The sequence below is a fragment of the Astatotilapia calliptera genome, chromosome 4, assembly GCF_964374335.1.
Source record: "Astatotilapia calliptera chromosome 4, fAstCal68.1, whole genome shotgun sequence".
Classification (NCBI taxonomy): domain Eukaryota; kingdom Metazoa; phylum Chordata; class Actinopteri; order Cichliformes; family Cichlidae; genus Astatotilapia; species Astatotilapia calliptera.
Window position 1 is genome coordinate 9,042,762 of NC_137425.1, and position 25,175 is coordinate 9,067,936.

At 37.2% G+C, this 25,175-nt stretch overlaps 1 long non-coding RNA gene across 1 annotated transcript; it reads right to left on the bottom strand.

Moving 5' to 3' along the window:
* Positions 1-881: 881 nt before the first annotated feature.
* LOC145428521 (uncharacterized) lies at positions 882-23,794 on the bottom strand. The gene is made up of 3 exons (XR_013908806.1): positions 22,573-23,794; positions 2,591-2,728; positions 882-1,677 (listed from the first exon to the last, which is right to left on the bottom strand). It is a non-coding gene; the product is annotated as an uncharacterized LOC145428521 (long non-coding RNA).
* Between the last annotated feature and the right edge of the window lie 1,381 nt (positions 23,795-25,175).

Consider the following 25,175-nt stretch of genomic DNA (forward strand, 5'->3'; position numbering starts at 1 on the left):
TTGTCCTAGTCGGAAAAAGATGTAGACTTGGCGGTGTAACTCTTAAGCACACTTGAATATCTTTGAGAGGATAAAGAGCTGCTCCAGTTTTCCACGGTTCTTCCTGAATCCAACTGTGTCAAACATTTTTTAGGTCAAACTTTGCAGTCGGATTGATGAACAGACTTAATGTACCGCATACCTATACAGCTCTTTTTAAATGTTTCTGTAAGAATCATGCAACGTACAACGTTAGTAATCAATGTATCAGTGTAACCCACTTCATCTACGGTTTGTATGAATTTTTTATAATATGTAAATGAAAATAATGACATTAATATTTAAGAAAGGCTGTAAAAGGCAGGTCCACTAGTCAGCAGTTCAGAGTGGGAGGGAGAAGGCGGTGTATGTAGCCTGCTGTGTTGAAGCATTATCACTAGCTATCACAGTACATGTCTGGATTTTCTGATGAAGCTGTCATTGCCTGAGAGCAATGATGCATTTTGCTGGAAAGCCAGTTTTTAGTTGATGGCCGTGGTATCAGTGGGCATCAGATGATAATGTTGCAAAGAAGGCGCTGAAAAGGATAATCAAGTAGCTTGCGGCCATCATGAGAGGGAACAATGCAAAAAAAGAGATGCCGAGCCGCTTTAATTATTAATACTCTGGCAGCAGCCTCGTGGGCATCGTTAACCTGCTGCTCGGCCATTCACAGGCAGAAAGGAACCATAGGAGGTTCTCATGTGCTAATGTGCTCTGCAAAGTGTCACTGCTCAGAGTACAGAGAAAAACCCACTTTCATTATCACTGTGACAGGACTAGATGGGAAAAATTCTCCTAAACACTTCTAAACTGCCATCTGGCCTAGCTGTCATCAGAACAAAGCAAAAATAAGAAATTCATTCGATTTTCTGTTTTATTTGTTGTACTTTCTTTGTTGCATTTTGTTTGAAGTGTTTGACATGCCATCTTAGCAAGTATACATATTTACATAATAATCACAATATTTATACAAGTTTGTGATGTCCCTGTTTATTTAATCTAAAAAATGCACTAAAGGAACAGCAAATACGGGTTTTGATAAAACATTACAATAATTACATTTTGAATAGGGAACTATTCAAAATGCTATAACTCAGCAAAAGGAATAAGGAGAGTGTCAATCCTAGAGCATTAAATGCATTTTTCTTTCTTTCCTTCAAAAAAAAAAGTAGTAGCTTAGAGAGAGTAAGAGTAATAGCTTAAAAGAATTGTTCTAGCAGTAAAAATGGTGTGCAGCACATATTGATTCAATAAGTACAGACAACAAAAGAGGTAAGAAAGTACCATTTTGCTGCGTATGCATTCTTGCTCTAAAGTAAGAAGCTGTTGCTGTGGTATTGCTATCTTAAAAAAAGCTTACACACAGGCTTTCTGCTTTGAGAACAATGTGTCATTTGGTACTGAATGGGCTGATGCCATTCAGTCAAAATACTGAAGCAGAATTTTCATTTGACAGGTTAGTGTTAAGGGGTTCGAGGCCTAAAAATAGGCTGTAAAAGCCCCACAAAGCTGGCGTAAAGTCTATTCAGTACTGATAAAACACACATGCAAACCCAAAGTTGAACTACAGAATAGAGATAGAGCAAAGTACACACATACAGTAAAAATGGTTGTCATTGTGAAAGAATAAAAGTCCAATCTCATGTAGGGCTCCATCTAAGGACAAAAAGAGAAGAGACAGGTTTACCAGATGGCTAGGTCCAAACATAAAACACAACATCAGCAAAACCACTAAAACCTCTGAATGATAAAAAATGATCAGTGAATATAAAAGCCAGTGCTCTAAAGGAAAAGAGCAGGGTGCTGAAGGACACCTGCCTTTCAGTTTAATTTAAGATCTTTAAAGTTGTTATGTATTTATTTATTTTTTAGTTATAAGATAATTTACAGAATTATCCAGTGCATAAAAAAACAGAAACAGTGATGCTGCTATTTTGACTCAAACGATCACTTAGATAGGCCGTCCTCTTTTTTCTCTCTTTTAGTGTGCACAGCCTCTGCATGACAAACCACAAGAACAACACTCAGCATGTGCTCTTTCATGTTTGCTACTACTGTCTCTCCACATTCATTCACTGAACAGAGTAGATACAGAGAGAAGTGTGTTAGTAGTAGGGCAAGCCCATATAAAAAGAAATAGAAAAGCCTTCCCATTCTCAATTTCCATTTGCTTCCAAAAGTAAATGTTTGCACAACTTTAATAAGGTGTACATACATTTATTATGCTAATTTACTTGTGACTTTGTAATATTTAGCACGTAGTATATTTTTTCTTGATTCGTACTTAGTTCTTACAATCATATTGAATTAGGGAAATGTGATATTCATTAATAAATTGTAATACATGAAAAAAGTCTTTGTGCTTTATTAGACCTGTTATATGGAATGAACTGACAGACTGACTGACCAAACTGGAAACTTACTGACCAGTCAAAAGATTATTTTTATTATTAGTATTTGGCCCCAACTTTACCAGTTAACAAAATGTATCTGGTTTGTTTTTTAAGTGTCTGAGACAAAGGACAATGTTTAGTACAGTGTGGTGATAAGATAGTCAGAATTGACTTACTGATGAAGCAGCTGCCAAACAGACTGACCCTGATGGGTTGCCGGAGTCCTGGCCCCTGAGGTTAATTAGCCTGGACAGGCTAGTAGTCTATCATGCTTGATGCACGAGTTAGCATCTCTCTGTCTCCCTGACAGGCATCTGGCAGAATATTGACATACGTACACGTCAGGATGTCCTTTGTTGTAAATGGACTTAAAGTAAAATACAATACAATTCCTAAAGTCAGGAGCAAACTAGAGGAGAAACATGGAAACCCTGGTGACAGCTCAATTATCCACACATCAATCAGCAGGGGATGTGATTGGTTGTGTAAATGGAGCTGGAGTGATGTGTTGTGTTAGATCAATGGCCCAGCAGTCTCTTTCTCAGACAAGTCCAGCACCACCATCATCACGTTCACCCCCCCCACAGAGTTGTTTGCATCCTGTTTCTTATCATGCTGATGACTTAAATGATGCAAAGTTATCTGGAGTAAAACGATTAGTTGTTTTTTTTTTTAAATCTATTGTTCAATTTGAAGACACGTTTACAGATTTGACTATGTGGGAGATCCCCTGATCGTGCTGTACAACACATAAATGGGGAACAATCCTCAAATTCAAATTCAAATTTATTTGTCACGTACACAGTCATACACAGTACGATATGTAGTGAAATGCTTGGACAACTGCTCATGACCTAAAGAAAACAAAAAAAGGAAAAGGCTATGAATAAGATAGGAAATAAATATGAAAAATTAAAAAGGGTAAATTTAACTAGGAAGGAATAAATATAAATTAAGGTTAAAAATGAAATAACTGTACAACACAAATTAGAATGAAATCCTAATACCATCATGATTACCACAGGTCTTGCAGCAATTATGATTAGGCCTCAACTGCATGTATGTGTTTTCAAACATTAGATTTTTCTTTGGAGACCCAGCACTTACATAAAAGAAATACTGTGTGTTATTAGCAATAGCAAAAAGACATTATTACAGTATACTGATACATTTTTACAATAATTCAAAGACGTCTGAGCATCTCTTACATTACATTCTGATGTGTGGTATCTTTCACAGTTATCACTGGTCAGTTGTTTGTGGTTTTTTACGATTGTGCACACTGCGTATTTACATATGCCCCACATAAGAGGCTTTTTAGTGGAAGCTTTTTAAGATCTGGTCAAAGTAAAGACTTGTTTAATTCAATAGGAACTTGTTGCACCTCTTCTGCTAGCTCTCTCTCTCTCTCTCTCTCTCTCTCTCTCACACACACACACACACACACATGTATGTTATCCAGCATCCAACCCTGCAATTACAGAACAGCCCAGTGTACCACCTGAGCCATGTGTGGCGACAGTAATTAAACACCAACGTTTTTCGACGGAGAGCAGCGCTTGGGAGATATTCCAGCTTCCCAAGTTGAAAGTTAGGCCCAGAAAACTAGTTAGACACTCTATCATCTATGCTGAGTCAACTCAATTAACTACAAAGTGTAAGGTTCCTTCATCACTTATAACTTCTTTTGGGACTGCTATTTGCATACTGGTCGTTGTCAGATTTGAGCTCATATTGTCTGAGGTTATCATTATAAATGATCTGATTCATATATGCTGCAAATCTAATTTCTTATCAACAGTAACCTTACGTACATCTTTATTTCCAGAGCTGCTGTCAAAATACCTCCAGTATCAAAGAAAAGGCTGCTCTTCATTAAACCTGACAAGCCAGTGCTATGCCATCATGTAAATGTGACTGCAAGATACTAATATTAATTTCTTGACTGTGTCTCTATTAATTTATTGCAACACTGAGAACTCTGGGTTAAACAGGAAAGCACATTTCAACATACTGATAAAAAAGTATTCAATAATTGTTATTGAATTGTAAAAATTGTTACAGAAAAATATGAAAAAAATGTTTTAATTTTGACCCTTTTGACTCTTGAACCTTGTTAAATATAAATAGTGTGAGCAATACCATGCAATTTGGTGCATAACTCGACTCTACTTTAACAAGTTTCACAGTGTGGAGTCACGCTAGAGCCCTTCACTGATTTCAGAAGGAAAATATTGTGGATTTTCCAGCATTTAAGGCACTCTTGTCCAGCAACATGGCATCATCCTCGTAATGGTCAGCTGGTCATTGGTTTGGCAGACTTATGATGCTTAGAGCAGTGTGCAAAAAGACCAATCAAAAACACACTCCCTGCCAAATGAATGGAGCCTGACTTGACATAAAGACAGCTTGTTATAAGACAGTACTCAGAATTATCTCATTATTGCAGAATGTTGCAAAAGGTTCTGCCACAAAAAATAAAAGTTTATTGTAACTTTGGATTGTTATATAAGTTGTTTTTTTTTGTGCATATTCAGTGTGTGTATTTTCACATCAAAGATACTTATTTATGTTAAATTATGTAATAATTTTTCTTTGGCAACTTATATTATATTATATTATATTATATTATATTATATTATATTATATTATATTATATTATATTATATTATATTATATTATAAAAAAAAAACAAGATATAAAAATCCACTTATAACCTTTTTTTTTTATTTTTTTACCCCAGATCATGTCTTTTCTTTTGTGTGTTAACTGCTTTGTGGAGATGTTTTCAGAATGCATAAACAGCATATGACACCCATAAAAACCAAAAGGGCATTCTTCACGGAGCATATGAGTGCAATGTAATGGAACAGGTAAGAGGCAGAGCTATAGTGATGGGAAGTTGATTGCAATGCCATTATCTATCATGCCTTAAAATGGAGCACTCTCACACCCATTTCTTATATTATGTGCCAACACCCCAGTCCCCTCTCAGTTCTCAACATCACTCTGATGTCCTCTCTTCTACTCACATGTACATCACAGGGAAGACAAGAGTGCTTTTAAGGAGTAATTTGCAGCACGCTGTTCTCTTTCTATTATCCTGCACTATTCCTGAAGTGACCCTATCGCCACTTCTTCTGTCCCCCACCACGTTGTCTTTCGGTTCACGATCATCTCTGATAATAGAGGGCACTTTTAATCTGAAATTGAACAAATAATTCACGTCTCCCCGCATTAGTGATCATACGCTTACTATGAATGCAACTCCTCTCCGTTAATCAACCTTGTTCATGCATGACGCTTCATCAGTCAGCTGCTGCAGTGAGATAGGATGTGTAGAAAATGGCCTCATTAAATTTTACAACAGTCTCCATCAATGGCAACCAATTCAAACCCTTTATTCCCGCTCCTTCGTCAGAGAAAATCGCAAACTTCTCCTCAAGTAATGAAAACTGTTTAGACAGCGTGTGGAGTGTATTGGCTTTATCAGACTGTCATACATACTGTACCTGTTTGAAAAGTTTTCAAATTGAGATTTTGATTTGAAGTTCGGGATGGCGTTTCCGCCTTTCTATCTGTGATAATCAAATGCAGCAGGTGGTGAGGAAATGTGCATCTCAGTAATCATCTCCATTGACATGTGTTAATAGCTCATCAGTCTAAATTGTACTAATAACTGCTTTCAGGGATCGTGATTACACATACTTCAAGGTCTTGATGCCAGGGGTTGTGTTTAATTTCTGAGTCATGCTTTTATGAAATGTTTTGTGAACCTATGCTGAAGTCTGACAGATGATTGAAATGTAATTGAACTGCTGTATACAGTGAAAAGTCAAACTGCCGTTGTTTTTGTTGAATGGTTATATAATTCTCTTTAGCTTTCTCACCGTTATACTCCAGCAGATGCCAACTAAAGCACTTCCATATCCAACAGCTGTCTACCCTGTTTTCTGATTTATTGCTTATTGCACCTAAATCTGAATTTAGCCTTAAGCTGGCAATGCTGGATGATGTTGTTGGCTGCATCCATGTGGCTAACAGCTTCACACACCTGTGTTGCAGAAAGCAGAACTGAGGTACCGAGGCCATATAATAGAATTGAATCATTCAAAAATTCCCCTTTAGGTTCACTGTTTGTTTAGGGACAGACTATCTACAGTTTGAAGGATATGTATGTAATGTCGATGTCTGACAAGAGGTATGTTTTCCATTGTCACCTTTATTGCAGTGTCAGGAAGTGAAGGAAGATATGTAAGGAATTTAATTATGCCTTTGTTGATAGCTTCTAGATGAAAATGGAGTCTGTGTTAGGCCTGTGATTGTGTGAAGACATGTCCATGGTGTTCAGTGATTTACCTTGTTACAACCCTTGCTGGATTGGCTGTTTTTGGATGCAGCTGGAAGTCGGATTTAGTCGTTCGTCACATCACATACAGATATTTTGGGATCAAATTTAGCCCACGTCACAATCACATAGTTTAAAAAAGCAATAAAATGAACTCTATGCTAAAAGTTCATTGCCATAATATTTTGCTGTGCAATCGTTTGGATCATTATTGGTTGCACATGTCTTTCCCTTCAAAGAGTTGATAATACAAATTTGTTGGCAGTATACAATTGGAAAGTAGAATGGAAATATTGGAAATATCTCAGAACCAATGTTTTCACACTATTTCAGCTGATATTGTGAACATCTATGTTAAAGTCAAATTATATTTTGCTGGGATCAGTTTTCATTGTAAGTCAGCTTCTTCCACTCCCTGTGTAGGCCTTCATATCTGCTACAGAAGCAACATGTCCAGCTTGTCAGCTCATCTGCTTTCATTAAGTGGTGCTCTCCCCTTTTACAATAATTGACATGTTGGTGAGCAATGACTTACAGTGTGGAGTTTCACAGACAAGCCAGCTGAAGTGTGTATCAAGAACCAATCAATATCGATAACAAACAGCCCAAATTAGAAGAGCAGACTGCTGGGAGGGAGTTTCTGTTTAACAGTCTGCAAGAGCGGACCGAGAGACTTCATGGGTAGCACTGGGAGTTTTAATAGCATAGAATCAATGAGCACTACCCGCAAACCTTTCACGGTGAAGTTATTAATTGGCAGTGGAACAATGCAAAACTGCAGAGCTGCAGTGCTGTGGGCTTCCAGCAATTTAAACAGGGTCCATTTACCACGACAGGAAGGATCCGTGTCTGATTTGTAATGATGCTTTGCAGTACTCAGCCAAGCTATGGCCACTCTCTCTCCTCTCTGTGTAGTTAACACCCATGGATTTGGAAGATGTGGAGAAATTCAGTCTGTGGTCTCCCGTGTAAAATGATGTTGTGAGAAACACCCTTTCAGTGTCTTGTTACTTCTCTATATGATCTAGAGGTTGCAGAGTAGGAGAGCTTTGTCCTGACAGTCCAGCATTACTCACCAAACAAAGCAGAGTGATTTATCTCAAAATCTATTATCAAAATGAGTAGGCAGAAACCAGGGCTCATAATTCAATTGACACTTTATGATGTTTGTTATTGGGAGCAGAGGGGTGGGAACAGATGTTAAAATATGGCTGCTGACAGAGTCACTAATAGAGCCGCTGCTCTACGAATATAAAACACACACTGCAGTGCCCTCATTTTGAAAGTATCTACCTGACCAGAGTGTGGATGAGAGAGAAAAACTGAATACTGTGTTTTATTTATTTATTTATTTTAAAATCAGAATCATCCTGAACCCATGTCTTGATGGACCTTTAGATTTAAAAGAAAGAAAATGAATTTGTGCATTTTTGAAACAATATGATTCTGCTTAGTTAATTTGTTACACAGGATTTTAAGGTGTTTCTTTACATTTCTGCAGTCCTTCCTCACAGCAACAAAAAAGGACCCTAGGAGACAAACCTAAATCCTGCAAAAGCCAAGGTTGGCCTACGTGTGCAAAAGGACAATCCAGAATAATTTACTTTGTTCTTAAAGGTAGAAAAGCCAAATGGCTGCTCTCTGGGACGCTGTTCACATAACAACACATCAAATGCCAAAATGACGATAATGGAAAGCAGACTCTGAAGCAAAACCCAGGACATGCAGTTTCACTGGTATATTGAATCAAGGTGGATTTGCACTGCAGAGAATGTCAACGAAGAAAGTTCGAGGAGACTGAGTGTGTTACTGGGAGAGGTGTCAATGAGAAAAAAGAGAGGTAGGTTAGTCCAGGTGTATCTTGCCCAGGTTTAAATAGAGATTCTAGAGAGATGTTTCAAATAATGATTTGGAAAGTAAGTAATGTAGCTTACTTTGCAACTCCAGAGAGGGTAATCGGAGGGAGACCACTAATTAGTGGGCAGGCAGGTGAGTTGATGCAGTGAGTTCTCCAGTGTGGGATCTAAGATGGAATGGCTCAGCTCGACAAGAACAGATAAGATGAAATGAAAAGGGAATTGCTCTTTGGCCATTTGGAGAATATTGGAAATGACAAAACAAGGACTTGAGAGCAGAGAGTTTAATAGTCTGGACAGATAGACAATCCAGAGCTGGTCCTTAAGTACTGGTTGTTTACAATCACACTATAACTTTTGAAATAAATTTTATGAAATGGTGTTAAATGTGTTAAACAGTCAAAATTACTATTGATACTTAATAAGGATATTCAATATTTGAATAATATTGTCAAAATAAAAATGGGATCTGACTTAAATACTCCCATGGGAGTCAAAATACTTGGTAAGTCTTTGACCGTTTCTGTAATTTCCTTTGAAAGGTACTCAAAGACACCTTTGCCAATCATTATAATTGGCCCATCTGGACATAATGTGCCTCTAATAAGAAGAATAACAGCACAGGCAGATCGCTGAAGTCATGCTGGATTTGGCTGATTTGCATCATTATAACCTGACACCGCTCACTATTACTCTACTGATGAGCTCATGTCAAACTGTTTCCTGCATCATCTCACTCCACCTGCTCTTTACCATTTAATGTGCTATTATTGAGATTAGACTGAGGTTCTTGTTCATTTACAATACTTAATTAATGTTTGTTAAATAGTGGGCTGTCGGTTCAAAGTTGAGAGCAGTTTTATTTGAGTTCTTTTTTATTTACACACTTACATGCCGGTGATGTATCAGAGGACATTTGGAATTCAGTATTTGCCCAAGGACAACTACATGCAGACAAAAGGAGCCGCAGGTCACATCACTGACCTTCTGATTAAAGTATCTGATATGGTTCACCCGCTCCACACTCTGAGTCACATGCACTCTCAGCATCCGTGCACTTGTGCTGATCCAACTTTTTCCATTTCCTATACATTAACCAATACTGCGACTTAAGGTATCTTTCAATGTAAAGATGCCTGATTAACAAGTACCAATCTGATTAATAAACACTATCCTCCACGTCTTTTGTGTAAGACAACATCTCACTCAAGTTAAACATTGTTATTGCTCCTCCTTTATCTTCAAAATGCAATGTTAAATTTAAAACAAAATTAAAAATTAAAATTGATTGTCAAGCGCGGCCTTTTATGATGTTTCTGATTTGCATCATTGTGCTTTGACTCTACATGAGAAGTCCTTTGATGTCAGTGCGGTGCATAAATAGACCAGGCACCTCTGTAAATGGTGCAGAGACTCCCATCCCTATAATTTCAGAGACTGATTAGAGATCTTATCTCATGTGAATTGGCCATTAACATTACAGATGCCCTATGATAGAAATTACTTTGTGACAGCCCAATCTGTTCATAAGGGACTTAAGATCATTATGAAGAGCTTTGTCAAAGTTGTGTATATTCACGCTGTGCTCTTGTGTTGCTTTGTTTTCTGAGTTGGGGTGCATCATGGCTGAACCCATTAATCTTCTTCAGCATGGTAATGAATGCAGTCTTGCCAGCCTGTGCTGTTTGTTCTTCAAATAATTATAAGAAGACTACACCTAAAGTTCACAAGGCTTATTAGATCAGTGATACTGAGTACATAGAAACTGACACTTTTGATGTTATATGAATGTCACATGGATGCTGACATTTGGCATTTTGTCACAGTGACACGTTCCATTCTGCAGAAAGTGCAGGTGTTTCAGGAGAGTGGCTACAATGGCCACCTTAACCCAGTCAGCTGCTGCAGGAAGACGATGAACTAAATAGGCTTTAGGCTTCAGGTGCTTGGCTGATCTGTCGTTGAAAGTCAAAACCAACAAAGGTGAGAGGGTTGCAGTAAGTGCAATCGAGTTCAAATCCTTAGCTTAGAATAGAGTTTCAGCATGAATTAATGCCATTGTGCTTGAGGGACTATAATATAAATGGGTTTCATGAGGACTGAAAAGGTCAATGCACAAAATAGTGGGGCAGCTGTGTGATGTTGAAACAACCTAGAGTGGTAATTTCCTGAGAGGCATTGTACTTAAATGCAATGTGAATGTTCAGATAGTAAACATAATTGTATTGGCAGACATGAAATGACACCTGTGTAACTCTAATGGCTTAAAGGTCCCAAGAAATGAAAAATGTCTTTTCTGTAGTGTTAGCCTGTGGCCCTTGGTCTGTTGTTCTGATTTCACATGGCAGAAATCAATGTTTGATCCATGTTTTGTATCTAAACATTTTTCCCCAATAAAATAATGACTCTATTTTTCATTGAGCACAAATGTATTCATAGAAATATATAAAACAGAATCTGTGATATAAGTACAGCCAACCTGGAATTGGACACAACACTTAAGCAACAGCCACTTCCATGAGGAAATGTCATCTTATTTGCCGACAAATCGACGACCGTCAACAAGGCAAATATCAGCTCATCGGATGTTTGGATGAATCTTTAAATATCTGTTTTGTAAATTAAAAAAGTGAGAAGTCTGAGCCTGTGTGCTCTTTATTTAATCAGCAAGCTTAATATTCACACAGTAACATGAACACCTGGGAGCTGCCCAAATGAACCATTATGTTCCGAGTCAATTTTAGACCAATTAGCAGCTCTACTGGAGCCAATAGTGGTGGTAATACTTTGCTCAAGGGCACTTTGGTAGCTGAGGAAACTTGTGCTAATTTTTATTTTTTGAATTTATTTTTTTAATTCCAGGGAGTTTGGCTGTGGGGGTTCAAATTGTAACATAGCACTAGCACTTGACAATAACATCCTGGCTCTATATTAATATCATACTGTTTACTTTTACTGGGACACTGTGAGCAACAATGTAACATTTTATTACATTGCATATTTGATGCAATTTTAAACAATCGAATAATTTTAGGAGTGCAGTATAACAATTAAACCGTTTTATGTAGGCTACAGAATAATATATTCACAATTTTAATGAAAATTAGACTGAGAACTAACATTGTGTGGCTTTTACACCTTTTTGTTGGAAGGTTTTGATTGTCATACGTTCCATCTAGTCAGTCAGGTTTACAGCCTAGAGCTGACAGCATGAGTAAGTAGTGCCACTAAAGCTGTCATTTCAGTGAGAGAAATTACTGCTGTCTGCCAGTTATTGTCGAGGGTTGAAACCTGTGTTACTCAGGTTATTGTCACCTGTGCACACTCCTGCGCTTTTTATTTACATTTATTTAATCATGCCGTCACTGATGAATTGCATAGCTATATTTAATATTTCAGTTATTGTTTTAATTTTTAATCAAGATGCGTAAAGATCAAGATGTGTAAATAAGAAAAGAAAACATAGTTTAACAAGACAGGTAACGCAGAAAAAGTCATGGTAATGAAGTCTGTAGGAGGCAGTTATTTATGATGAAAATCATCATTTCTTCGACAGGATTTTAAAGACATTGACATAAGACAGTCTGTGATAAAACACTAAACATATTCTGACCATAATGAAGTTACATAATAAATAGCACTAAAGGAAACGGATTTAGTCATTTAAGTACATTTCACCGATAATCCCCATTTTCTGAAATATCACACCCTACAAAATTATATTGTAATGTATTATTATATTGTATTTAAGTGCAAAGAAAGTGAAGAAGAGTTGTTTTATGTGTTCAAAAATATATTCAGTGCTGTGCAAAAGCTTTATACAATTCAGATCACACAAAAAGACTCACCCTTGACATTTATTTTTACGCCGTCTGCATAAGTATATAAGTATTTGAATATACTAGGCTATAATATATAATATAATGTATGATATTTCCAATGAACTACTGCAAACTAAGAAATATGCCAGTATCATACCTTTATGTAAGACAGTCCACTTTCCAGATGAAAAATCCAAAGCATAATTAACCAGAAAACTAAAACATGTTTATTCTTTTTTATATTGTGGAAAAAAACACACACTAAAGTTTAATGTGATGTTAAAGAAACTTGTTTCATCAAAATTTTTTATCCCATGGCAACAGTGAACACAGCAACAAGACACATGCTGGTCATCGTGCATCAGCCAGTTCTGTCAGGCAGAAAATTCGCAGCAGACAGGTGTTGCCAGATATTGGCTCTTCTACAGAAGCACAAAGGAAAGGACATGGTTGAGGACTGCAAACTGAGGAACTGGCAAAGAAAACCAAGCACAGCAGACTAAAGACAGATCAAGCTGACTTCCTTTCGAAAATGACCAGCAGCAACATCAGCACTGGACTGGCAGAAACCAGTAGGACCCTGGTACACCCGTACAGCTCACTGAAGCCAAGTGACTCAGCTATGCATGAAAACACAAAAACCTGTGTGTGGATAAATTGATGCAAGTCATCTGAATTGAAGAATGGAAATTTTAAATATTTGGCTCAGAAGGCACTTTGTTCACCCGAAGGAGTGCAACAATGAAGTAAGCTGGCTACCCCATTTCAGGTTTGGTGGGGTAGTTTTGCTACTGCAGTTAGGGACGCTGTGAACACTGAAATAAAATGATGCACAATGTGAAGCAGTCACCTTAGAAATAAACAGCACCACAGAGAGATAAAATAATTAACTGGAATTAAATTGTTTATCTTACCACTATGTGCACTAAATCGCCAGATTAATGATTTGCCACAACATTCATCACTTGTCCCTTTTACAACATTGTTGCAATTTACTGGTGTGTATATATATATATTTGTGTGTGTGTGTGTGTTGTTGTAGGTGGCACTAATAGGGATGATTTTCTTTGGAAGAAAAGTCATATAGCCTGCAAAACGTCCCATTTAGATTGGTTAGATGCTGCCAAGACCACCTCTTATATGTAAATGTGCTAATAGTGCTTAATAATATGTATAAGAGCCCCCTTTATTGTACAAATGTACAAATTGAAAATGTTCACATTCAGTGATTACAAAACAGATGATTAAAAGCCTGAAATAAGGCACTCAAGAGAAATAAGTACAATTAAGCAAAATGTTTCCAATCAGCTGCTGTTAGTTGTACGTTACAATTTTCTATATCACAAAGGATCTACAAAGCACAGATGTCAGGTTTTTGATAGAAGCAACATTATTTCAAAATTTTATCACCCAAACAATTACATTCTTATAATTTTTCTTGTATAGTAATGAGGCTTTCCTCACAGCTGGAATAGCACTTCATTTTATTGATAAAATTTTAATGACGCCTCTGCAAATTTCCCACTTGGCAAAGCAATTTAGTGGGACGTATTGGTCCCTGCGGCCAGCCGGTTTTGGCTCTTGGGCCACATATTAGACCGTGATAAACATAAACATGGAGGATTTTTAAAAAATGATCTACTCTTGTTGAGTACAGACATTCAGATTCGCGAGGTCACTTGTCTGGAAAATGTGACCTTACAGTAAGTCAGCTTGATCAAACAAATTATGGGGAAAACTTCCATCTATACATTTAATGAATCACAGCACATATAAGAAAAAATAAGCCCATTTCCATACTTTCAGACAGATGAGTGAGTCCTTGTCTACTTTGTTATGTCTAGTCGCTCCAATGTGATGACCTTAGGTCGTCAGCACAGTTAAAGACAGGCAGCCTTGTAAATTTCCCTCACTTCAGTCTTTTCCTCTCTCTTAGGTTAGATTTTCAGAACCTGCCTTTATAATGAAAAGTGAAAATATTACATCAGATTTAGTTACACAGGGTTATAATTTTACCACACATGTTTGAGCTGTTTATTTTGCACAGGAAAAATCTGCTGTACCTTAACACAGATATTTGTTTTTGTTTCAAGTCTTGGTCACAGCCCATTTGCCACTGCTGTGATTTATGCCACAATCTAATTTCGAGTCTTTTATTATCCTGGTTGTTTAAATCATGCTACACGAGCACAAGGGAGATGTGGGAAGCATCAGCAAAGAGAAAGTGAAGAAGAATTCAAAGAGTCTGTAAGAGCGCGAACTGTCCCCTGCCTCAATGAGTTCATTTTACACAAATAAGACCTCCAAATCTTTAAAATAATCTGTGTGTTTCACAGAGAGGGGGGAAAAAATCTCTCTGCTTTAAACAATACTTCTTTTAGCTTTTGTTTTCTATTTTGAGTCTTAGATAACACATCTATGAAAGAACACTGAGCGTCAGTATCTCTCGCAAGAAACATTTTTACCAAAGAGGAATTGCACTGTTTCACTGATGTGCTTCTCTTTGTTTAATGTCCTTGCATTATAATCACATTAGTGCATTGTCCATCTTGTTAGGAAACTTGCTGTGCGATTTCCAGCTATATGTGTAGATCAGAGCCAAGGGAAGTTAAATGAGAGCATTTCATTTTAATCTCATTCTCATTTGCAATGAAATACTTATTGACTTTTATTGGGATATATACATACTCCAGCCACATAGTGCCCAGAAAATAAAAGCTGTTTGTTATGTCATAATATAAAAGCAAAATATGTATTGTGTACATACTTCTAATCATTAGTTTGATTGATTTATACAATATTCAGATTTAAAATCTGTGTTCTATGTTTTTGTGTATTTTATTGGTTCGTATATTTATTCGGCCATCATTTCTTTTATTCATCACAGTGATAACGATTTATCATTTGGATTCTGGTGTGGATGATGTTAGGACATTTATAAAAACAGCTCTAATACACCGTATGTCCTTGGTTTATATACTTGAGTCATCTAATTTGCTGGATCTTTCCTTCATGTGTCAAGTCAGATCAAATCTATGAAACTGGTTATTTTGCTTTTAAGTCAGAAAGTGCAGAGGCCAGAATTTGTTGAAAGAGATCTTATCAAACAAGCTAACAAGACACTGGGAAAGTTTGCAGTTGAGCATTCATCTTACTACCCCCGCAGAAGCGTTAAAAAATGTCAACCGCTGCCACTGCTGCACCATGACCACAAGTAACACAAGATTAAACAACTGTGAAAATAAACGTGGATTGTTGGAGCTTATTTTGAAGCAGTCTGTATATTGGTGCTTACCAGGGCTTGAAATGAGCACTTACCTTCAATTAATAAGAGTGTAATTGTTGGGAGCAGTGAAATTTGCTACCCAATTTGACACGTGACAAATTACCTGTGTTGAATATACCTATGCAAAGTATAGTCACCTGAATAAATTCTGTGAATTTAGTCTTACTTAGTCATCCCGTGGAGCTTGATGACTTGACAGCATGCTCACATCACAGCAGCACATTAATATAGAATAATGATAAGACCCACTTTGTAAAAGCTATATCCTCTTATCTGAAATTAAACATCCCTCAAGTCATTCTGAATCAAGAATTTATTGCACCCACGGTGCAAAAGTGATTACATTTATTAGATCTAAAATTGTGTGATCCTGTTGTTATGACCAATGAGAATTTGAGACCCAAAAGCAGATTTAGGCTAAGAAAAGTACTTTAACAAGGTTTAAAGCATAATAACATGAAGCTGCAGTGCTAGTGGTGGTTGGGTGACTAAGAGGATGAGAAGAATGCTGCATGCAGCTCTGTGACGAGTGAGAAGAGCTGGCGTGGCTGATGAGGCAAGCTTGGTTGAAGCAGAGTTGGAGGCGGAGAGGAAGAGTAGGAACCTGAAGCACAGATGGAGACCTAGGAAGCCCGAGAGAATCTGCTAGCCAAGTACAGTGAGCAATCTTGTGAACAATGACTGAAAAACTGGGATCTAAATGCTGTTTGCTGATGAGATGAGGAATGAGGAAGAACATGCAATTTGGCAGAGGCATTGAGGACCAGGTGTATTGGCTGATGCAATCTGAAGGAGGTGTCACACCCAAACACAAAACAAACAAAAGCCACAAAAGCTGAAACCATATCGAGCAGGCACTAAGCAAAAGCAAAGAAGAGGGGAGAAAACTAACAGCATGGCCTAAGCAGTGAGACTTAGAAGAATAATGCCAGAGTTATTGAGCCTATTGCTCATCTCAAAGAAGAGAAATGGCTTTCTTTCCTCCACAGATATTTTGGTTCTATTCTCTGCACCAGAGGCTTTGATCTTAGATGTACTTACCTAATATCTCCCAGTGCCTACTCAGTGCATTTAAATGTTTATATAATTTGGATTTAGTCGTAGTTACTTGCAGTATTCCCATGTGAGCACAAAAAGAGCTTGACTGCTCTATTTCTATTTCGCTCTGCGTTTTACCTGCTAACGAAAAAAGAAATCAGTGGATTAGATGATGAAAGATTGGATCCCTTGATTTTCTTGCAGTCTGTCTGTCTTTCTGTCTGTCCTCCCATCCATAAATAAGCTGGAACATTGTAAGAGCAGCATATAATCACCACATTGTGCTCTTCAGTCCACCTACACTTTTTTTTATATAAAGACTGCTGCCAGGAGCCAAAATATGAAACTATTCTGTTCAGAGAGCTGACAGACGCGACAAGGATGTCAGAATCGAAGCTCCTTAGTGACTGATGTAGCGACCTGAAACAGTGAATTAACAGTAAATTGGTCCCGTTTTTGAAGACCTAACTTTAATACAATTGATCAATAACTGCAGAGGTCCCAACTCTCTGTGCTATTGTTAATTACCACTACCAGTGTACCGGCCAGGGCTGTGCTTAGATATATCACTTGTTTAAGTCACGATGCTCTCTGCAATGAATTTTGTTTAAATGCAGGGCAGCATTTGTTCTGGAACTCTGCTTAATGGTTTTAAACTTCATATAATTGTACTTGTCAGCGTAAAAACTAGCCACTGTCCACCATAATAATCATTTCTAGCAATTACTATAAACAGTTGTGGAATAAAATATGTGTATTTTGATCTGTGTTCAACTGGAGAAAAATTTACAATGCTGAGTGGAGTTTAGGGGTTCCTCTCATTTTCTACAGACTCCAATCTTCCCTCTTGATCACCACTGGAGTGAAGGGTGAAGTACTTTTGTGTTTTAACTGCCTTTTGTGCCATGTAGAGTCTTGATATCTGTCAGAATGAACAGAGTAGGTGATGAGAAATTTTTCCTTTTGTGTGACGGTGTTTGATTTCAGTATAATTTTCTTTTTTATGTATTTTAAAGCAGGACACATTGGGGTAATTTAAAGCTGAATATTGTATTATTGTGATTTTGTAAGGACATGTTAGTAAAATAAAATATTAGGAGGGTTGCGAAAAAGACTAAAGCATGTTACATATAGCACAACAAAGCACACATGTCAGAACAAGTGTCCTGTACAATGTTTCAACAGTGGCTTTGACTCTGATGATTACTGGCAATGTATGCACTGCTCCTAATTAAAAATTTCAATAAGCATATCTCTTTGTGAATCACAGTATGGGCAAAGAATCCAAGAGACACCCTCATTTGTAATGTAGTTTGTAATTTTCTGTTTAAAATAACAGATTAAGCGGGCGATCGTGGCTCAAGAGTTGGGAGTTCGCCTTGTAATCGGAAGGTTGCCGGTTCGAGCCCTGGCTTGGACAGTCTCGGTCGTTGTGTCCTTGGGCAAGACACTTCCCCCGTTGCCTACTGGTGGTGGTCAGAGGGCCCGGTGGCGCCAGTGTCCGGCAGCCTCGCCTCTGTCAGTGCGCCCCAGGGTGGCTGTGGCTACTATGTAGCCTGCCATCACCAGTGTGTGAATGTGTGCGTGAATGGGTGGATGACTGGATATGTAAAGCGCTTTGGGGTCCTTAGGGACTAGTAAAGCGCTATATAAATACAGGCCATTTACCATATCTTTCACTTCAACACACCTGCAGCAATTTTAATCAGAAGTTAAGTTCATCAATCTTCCAGATCTGTGCACTGCTTTTAATACATCTGTAAAAATTGTAGGATTAGAGGCATAATGGGAACAACCAGCAGATTGGACACACTGCTAATTTGCAGCTGCAGTGATATGCATGTGAATATGGCTTTAATTTATGCATAACATTATAATGCACACTTAATATTTTGCATTTTCAGTAGTTTGCAATGTAAAAAATATTTATGAAAATATTCAGATTGCACAAATGGTCATAAAAGGACAGACTCACCACTGGAAATTCCATTTAAATTTATATTTAAGTGTCTCTTTATAGTCAAAGCAGGTCATCGAAAAAGTTGTCGACCTGAAACTGATGATGTGCTGTCTTGAGTGCAGAAGCTGTGAAGGATTTTGAGTTTAAATATGCACATAGACTGAGTCTGTGCCCAGAACTGACCAGAGAACACTAATAGGAGCACAGGAGGCACTGGCTGAGGGACACTGTGTCTGACCATTGGGTACAATTACAGAGTTTCAGATTGCTTTATTGATTGTTGTTGTAAAAGGGCATTACCTTTAACTAAGTTTATTTTGAAATAGAGTAGCTATTAAGGCTGGGATAAAGACAATTGTCACTTGGCATACACAAGATTAATAATCACTAAAACAACACTGGCTTTACTTTGATATAAGTTTTCAATTTAAGGATCTGCTAATAGACCCCAGAGGCAGCACTGTTAGCCCTGATAAAGGATATTAAAGCCAAAACAGGAATAATCTTAGAAATCCAGCTAATGTTCCTTTTTCCTTTGATTATGTTTTGGGCTTTTCTTGCCTTAATTTGATAGTTGAAAGCAGGCAGGACCCATACACTAAAATATACACCACAAACACAATCAGGAGATTCCGTTTTGTGGCTTGAAATAGTTGAGATGAGTAAAATTAGACTTTACCTAACTCCTAATTTCAGTTACTGAATTAAACAAAAATATTTCCTGTATTGATAACACAACTGAGGAAGTTATAGCAGATGAAGAGATTTTTTTTTAAAGGAGCCTGTAAAGTTGTTTCAAGCCTGCCAATAAGCTGGAACCAACAGGCAATTTAGTTTGCCATTTATTTTTATCAATGAATGCTATGCATGATTAATCAATTTTAAAAATTGTTAGGAATTAATTTTCTGATTACTATTAATCATTCCACTTACACAACTGCATTATTGTGTCCATGAAATCTAATCTTGTCATTATTAACAATGCAAAGAAATGCTAGATATCGCAGTGAAGATTTGGGGGTGGTATCAATAGAAGAGAGGTCAGAATGAATACATTTGATGGGAAAATCCAGCTTTTTTTTCAGCACAGAAAGAAATAAACAGGATTAACAGAGGGTTTTTTTTCCACACTTGATCATCCTTTCTGCACATGTCCCACCGACCTGCTGGACAGATTTCCAACTACTTCTGAGCCAACTCATTTCAGAGTAAATCAAAACCAGTCAGTACTTGAGTAGCTTGTGTGCAGTACTTCACAGTAATGAAGTGAATATATTCCAGTACAAATGGACACTTCACCCTCTCATTGAGACAGCCTACTTGCAGTAGTCCTAAAAAGAGAGTGAAAAATTAAAGCAGGAACCAGTCACTCAAGTTTTTTTTTTAAACCTTTAGCCCAGTTTGATTTGAGAAGAGCTGATAGTGGAGTACAGTTAATTATATTCTGCACATATAATACTACATAATTAATGATGTAATTTGATTGCCCAGTATGGCAGTGAGACAGCATGCACAATACCATAAAACCTGAACAGGAAAAGCTATGAAGCTGAATATCTAATAATATTATTAGGTGACGAGAACATACATTTTCCTTATGTTTAGTTTTTGGGCAATTATAACTTGTAAATGCACTGGTATCAAATTGGTGTCATTTCAGTACCTGATTATAGTTGCCATGTTTGCCCCTAACATTTTAAAGATGATGATTAGGAGTCCAAAGTCTCTACACGCTGTGCTCCAGGGACTAAACTGAATGTTCGTTTAGTGAATAGTGAATGAGTAAAGTTGAGAGTGACAACCAGCCACCATGAAAAATACTTCAACCCTTAAACTTGAGCAGTTCAATAGAGTTCAGCCTTCATTAATTTTATTATTTACACAAGTACATTTTTCACCTCGACATGTTAAAATGTCTTTATTGAAAAAGGCACTGAAGCAGTGATTCAGTATTGTACTGCATAGCTTTACAGAGATTTGAGTGAGTTGTTAGCATCAGGTAGTCTTAGCCTGCAGCTACCAATAAGAACAGTACAATACAGTCAATGCGACTTTATTATTACAGCGTTAACATTGTTAACATTTTCCCAAACAAAACAGCTGGTCCTTGAAGAAATACCATCACAAATAGAACTGGCATATTTTAACAATAAATCCATTGTAAGAGCTCCTATCAAGTTTCAAGGTTGTCCTTAAATTTATGGCATATTACAGTGAGTGTTCCTTCCTGTCTATAAACATGCCCACACATATAAACTCAAAGCTGCAGAATGTTGCTGAGAGAAGGTAGGGCTATTAACATGTATATTTTTCTGTGTATGCCTTCTTGAACAGATACTTTATTTGTCTTTGAACTATGTAACTGAGCTTAATTTAAAATACCACTTTGCTACTGCTTTGATGTTTTCACTTACGAAATCCAAGGTCATTACTACTTATTTTCAGTGTCGCAAAAGCTTCTACTGAGATCTAATAGAGATTCTTAGGACTCTATTTGTGAAACTACAGTTGGCTATAAAATGCCTTTTGAATTTATCAGTGTGAAGTTGCATCTTTGCAGCTTACGCATGTACGGGTGTTTTTTGGATGGTCCACATCTCCCATCCAACTCTCATCCTGCTCAGGTTCAGATGGGGCCTGACTATATCCCAGTAAGCAATCGGTAAGAGGTACCAGCACCTTCACACTCACATTCACAGCTACAGGCAATTTATAATTTCTTTTACATGACCTGCAAGTCTTTGGGCTGTGGGAGGATAACAGATCACTGACAAAGCATTCAAAAGAACCTCAAGACAGATGAAATAAAATAAATTCCCTTACTGTACAACCTGGCAAATTCCATCATTCATTGTGCAGCACATTTAAAAAAACAATCCATAAGTGCTCAATACTTGCTTTTGTTTCTATTATTTTAAAATATATATATTTTTATGCTTTATTACCAGTTAGAAACTGGGCCTTATTCACAACCACCTACAGAAGCTTTAATCTTAGAATTCAGAATGCATGCCAGAGATGAAAAACACAGAACAAAGCCTTATTTTAGTCACAGTACATACTAACACACCATTCCCTGGTCTGATGCACCTCATTCTCTATTCAGCATGAGTGTTGCTGCTAAGTAGAATGCAGAGGAGGTTGAGTCCAAATTATCACTAGCTTTTCTTTTTTTTTGTACACTTTATCCTTCAAAACTAGATTTTGTTGCAGTGACAAAGCACATTCTTATGTCAAAAAAATCTACAAAGAGCAATGGCTTGAAGGCCAAGTGATTTTTTCATAGTGGTCTTTCATACACAGTATTTAGTCACAGTATGAAGTCAGCATTTGTTATTCGTGTGAAGTTTGTTCAAAGTACCCAAAGGATTGAATGGAAGCACAAGCAGGGCCAATGGGCCCTCATACAATCTGATTGGCTGGCCCTGATCACAAAGGGATTCCTATGAAGAATAAAACAGATACAAACACCTCCAAAAACACTGCAGAGAGATATAAAATAATAATTTGCACACAACTTTGAAAAAACCATAATACATAATCTATGGCAGTCTGCAAATTCCTATGATCAGGAGCTGACAAAGCAACCTTGCCACACAAGTAAGCTTCTGAAGATTATTATCTATGTCAGATATTACAGTGTCATCATGCTGTGTCGCAACTACTTAATTACAGGCTAAAATAACCTCTTACACAATAGAGATGGACCGATCCGATATTACGTATCGGTATCGGTCCGATACTGACCTAAATTACTGGATCGGATATCGGAGAAAAATAAAAAATGTAATCCGATCCATTAAATATCACGAAAGCACCTCACAAAACTTGCAACACGCCGTAACTCACCTCAGAACGTTAGCACGTCAGAGCAGTATGCATCACGTGATAGAGCGGCTGTGGCATGCGGGACCTGTCGTGGTCTGGATAGCATTTGGAGCTTCGCTAGCAACCCAGCATTTCATCTCCGACAAAGTTATCCTGAGAGAAGTAAAGCAAGTGTGTAAGTCCATCTCTGAATGTAAAGCATTCCTGCGTTAAGCTTAACAAGCGATATATGGAGCGACTGCCTCTCCTGCTGCTACTTCAATCATGAAACTGCTTAACGATCAGCTGATCGGCTTTTCTGTCGTGAGTCCGTGTCTCTAGTTTGTTTTTGGCCCACTTTGCACCAGAAAGAGGAAACCAGCGGCTGAACAACAGCAGCACGTTTAAGCTTGATCAGCTGTTGTTAGAATGTATTTAATATTACTTTCTACTCCAGGATCTTTTTCTACGTAGCTGACGCTGGTAACTGTGCAGGGGCGGATCTAGCAAAGTTTAGCCAGGGGGGCCGATAGGGCATTAACAGGGAAAAGGGGGCACAAAGACATACTTTTCTTTCTTATTCTCATTTAAAATGTCTAGCTTTTAATAAATAATTATCTGACACCCAAAGTTTTAATTTGATGTAAAAGGAATAGAAGTCAATTACTGTATATAGTGACTATTAAGTCTAATATATATACCCTAGTAAGCTATAGTACTTTTTCCCTTTGGGAAGGTACCATCTGTGCAGTCTGCAATTTTGTTGAAGAAAGATGTTGAATCTATTTAATATTTCTTGAAAAATAATTGATTTCTGTGCATTTTTTTTCACACTGCATCAAATTAAGGTTGATTACGTCGATTAAGCATCATGAGGTGGAGCATGAGGGGTGGTTCCCTATTTTTTATTTTTTTATTTTTGTTGTTGCTGGGAGTTGGAACCCTATTAGTTAGGTTGCTTAATATTTATGCTAAGTACTCTTTAAAATACCAGAATAGGGAGGATGGTGTAGGTTTAAGTTTATTAGATTGATCAGTATTGCTACTATGAACTATGAAATATTTTTTTTTGCATACAGGTATAACAGAATAGCTTTAGTGTAGTTGTTGTTTTAAACTTGAGTATGAACTTATACAAAATGCAGCAAGATATTTAAAAAACAGTTTTGTTGATTAAAAAACACTATATCGGATTCATATCGGTATCGGCAGATATCCAAATTTATGATATCGGTATCGGACATAAAAAAGTGGTATCGTGCCATCTCTATTACACAAGCACTGTATTGTAATTTCATGGCAATAGCATCTAATTACATCTACAAAACTTATGATGCACACTCATCTGCCACTCTATTAGGCACACCTATTCAGCTGCTTATTAACACAACTATCTAATCAATCAATCACATGGCAACAACTCAATGAATTTAGGCATGTAGAGCTGATCAAAACTGTTCAAACTGCCGAAGTTCAAACTGAAGATCAGAATGGATTATAAACATTGGTCTTTTCAAAAGCTGATAATCTACTATCTGTTTTCCCACACAACCATTTCTAGACTTACAGAGAATGGTCTGATGAGAAACCATCCAGTGAGCAGAAGTTCCCTTGATGCCAGAGGTCAGAAGATAATAGACTGACTGCTTTGAGCTGATAGGAACTCATTACAACCAAGCTATGAGGAAGAGGATTTCTGAAAGCTTACTGCAGTTTATTATTATTATTATTATTATTATTATTATTATTATTATTATTATTATTATTATTATTCCTTAGCTCCAGACCCCCTTTTGTCTGATCCATCATATTTAAAAGTCAGTGTCCTTCATGCTGTCTCCGTGCAGATGTTCCATTCATGCTAATCCCCCCCAAATGGTTCTAAGCTATTCTATTACAGCTTAATGTTTGGATTCTTATGTCAAAGAAGAGAGAAAAGAACACAAGAGTTCAGCATTTGCGAAAAAGTGTGACAGTGAGCAGACTGAGAGCTCCTGCCTATGAGAATCATGGCACTTCCTTCCTTCTCGGTGTGAGTAAATACTTAGTACATAAAGAATGATAAAGAAATGTTTCTTCCTAAAAGGAGAAAATGTATTTAGAGAAATCTTAACATGGTCTTATCAGAAATTCTTAGCAGTTTGATGTACATGCTGTTAAACATAATATAAAGACTAAAATAACATAATTCAGATCAACTTAGATCGTATAAAGAATAAAGTTAGCTAATATGGGGACACTGCAAGCTGTGTATTAAAGCTATTTATTTATCTAGATTTTTAAATACTGTTAGATTCCAGTTAATAATGTGAGCCAATTATTTTTTATTTACTTTTCTTTATGTTTTCAAAAATCATGTCACTATCAGGGCAATCAGGGACACCTTTCAGTGACTTTATGATTACTGAACAGCTCAGAGTACTGTAGTATGCATCAGAGCCTCATCCAGGAAATAATAAGTGCCTCAGCAATCAGAAACATGTCCTCTGGAGAAGAAAAAAACCCAGTGATTGTAGTGCTTTGAGATTAAAAGACATCACACTGAGGACATTGCTGTGGTGAATTCCCAGCTGGAAAAGCACCAACAAGTATGGGAGAAAGCAATCTCACATTTTGTGACATCGCTGTTCAAGAACATGCAGTGT